General features: G+C 30.9%; 1 long non-coding RNA gene across 1 annotated transcript; it reads left to right on the forward strand.

Moving 5' to 3' along the window:
- Window positions 1–614: 614 nt before the first annotated feature.
- Window positions 615–1,092, forward strand: LOC127086348 (uncharacterized). Its single transcript, XR_007789459.1, has 2 exons — window positions 615–764; window positions 856–1,092. It is a non-coding gene; the product is annotated as an uncharacterized LOC127086348 (long non-coding RNA).
- Window positions 1,093–2,031: the final 939 nt, after the last annotated feature.

Genomic DNA, 2,031 nt, shown 5'->3' on the forward strand with positions numbered 1-2,031 from the left:
TTAGACCAATTTGCAATTTTTAAAAAATTTAAAGCTCAATTTGTAAAATTTAAAAATTATTAGACTTATTTGTAGTTTGTTGAAAATTTTGCGAGTAAATTTGAATTTTTCATAAAATATGAAGACCATCTTTCAAAATTTGAAATATTAATAATAATAATTTTAACATTTGCAGTATATAGAGTGAATGATCAATTTCAAAATTTTTATTTTTTGTGTCATTTGAAATTCATTTAAACTTATTTAAATATAATATTTTATAAATTTATATCATTTTAACAATTTTAATCCAAATAATTTTTTTTATCAAATCATCTTAAATTCTCTTAAAAAATTACTTTCTCTCATTAAAATATTTCATCCAAACATATTTTTAGTTTTTTCTTGAATTTTGGAATTTTAGAATAAATTGTTGTATTTGTTATTGTGTTTTTTTTCTTATAGGTATCAAATAATGTATCTAATAGTACACGCCCCACATTATAGACTTTTCTCCATGATGAGAATACAAACTTGATTATTGTGATGTGTCTTCTATCTTCAAAAACCTCACTATGATATATATTGTGATGTCTCTTACTAGTCAAGCCCTTTGGGGCTATATATATAAGTGTTTTACAATCATCACATATATCACACAAACACACAACACATTAAGTGAAGTGAGTCATATTAAGTTTTTATATTCATCACTACTTAAGAAGCCATGGAGAAGAAATCACTAGCTTGCTTGTCCTTCCTCCTCCTCGTTCTCTTTGTTGCACGTAAGTAACTCATCATTCTTGTATATTAATTAATTATTATATAATGCATTTCTTATATTTATTTAATCTAAATTGTATTTGGATGATGCAGAAGAAATAGTGGTGAGTGAAGCAAACACATGTGAGAATTTGGCTGGTTCATATAAGGGAGTATGCTTCGGTGGATGTGACCGTCACTGTAGAACACAAGAGGGCGCAATTAGCGGCAGATGCAGGGATGACTTTCGCTGTTGGTGCACTAAAAACTGTTAAATCCCTTTTCTCCAACACCAACAACACCCATATAGAATACTATAATATAAATAAATAAACAAGTGTTGTTTCTGAATTCTATGTGTGTACTCAATATCGTGTATAACGTGTTTGTTATGCACTTTTATCATATCATATGGAATAAAAAGTAATCAATAATTTCCTTTCCAACATTTCACTACTTATTTTCTTGGATTATATATTTTGTTTCTCATTTTTAGTATTTGTGTACAAGAATTGAAAAATATCTCATATTTGGATTATATATTTTGTTTCTCATTTTTAGTATTTATGCAAACTTAAAACTGTGATTCCATCTTTTTCTTCTTTGATATTTCTTCTAATATAATCTCTTGTCTTCATCAAAAACAAGCACTACAACAAACAAGACCTTAGACAGCGTTTTTTTTAGCCTTAGACAGCGCTTTAAAGCGCTGTCTAAACCTCCGCTGCTAAAGGTTTAGACAGCGCTTTTTTAAATCTTAAAAGCGCTGTCTAAGCCCCCCCCCCCCCTAGACAGCGCTTTGGCCAAAAGCGCTTTATAAGACCCTCTTATTTTAAATTTTTTAGGTATACCTTAGACAGCGCTTTTGAAAAGCGCTGTCTAAGCCCCACCCCCTTAGACAGCGCTTTGGCCAAAAGCGCTTTCTAAGACCCTCCTATTTTAATTTTTTTAGGTATACCTTAGACAGCGCTTTTCAAAAAGCGCTGTCTAAGCCCCCCCCCCCCCCCCCCCCTTAGACAACGCTTTTGCCTAAAGCGCTTTCTAATCCCCCCCTTAGACAGCGCTTTTTACAAAAGCGCTGTCTAAGGTATACGAAATTTTTTGAAGCTTTTGTTTTAAACCACATTTTTTCCAGGTTTATAAACCAGAATTTCTACCTGTTTTCAACCAGATTTTGACAGACAATTATCACATTTTATATATGCCATTTTGGCCTTTTTTCTACCAATTTTTGGCTAACAAATATATATATACCAATTCAAACCAATTTTGCCTTAAATGTATCAAAAT

This window comes from Lathyrus oleraceus, chromosome 5, assembly GCF_024323335.1.
Source record: "Lathyrus oleraceus cultivar Zhongwan6 chromosome 5, CAAS_Psat_ZW6_1.0, whole genome shotgun sequence".
Taxonomy (NCBI): domain Eukaryota; kingdom Viridiplantae; phylum Streptophyta; class Magnoliopsida; order Fabales; family Fabaceae; genus Lathyrus; species Lathyrus oleraceus.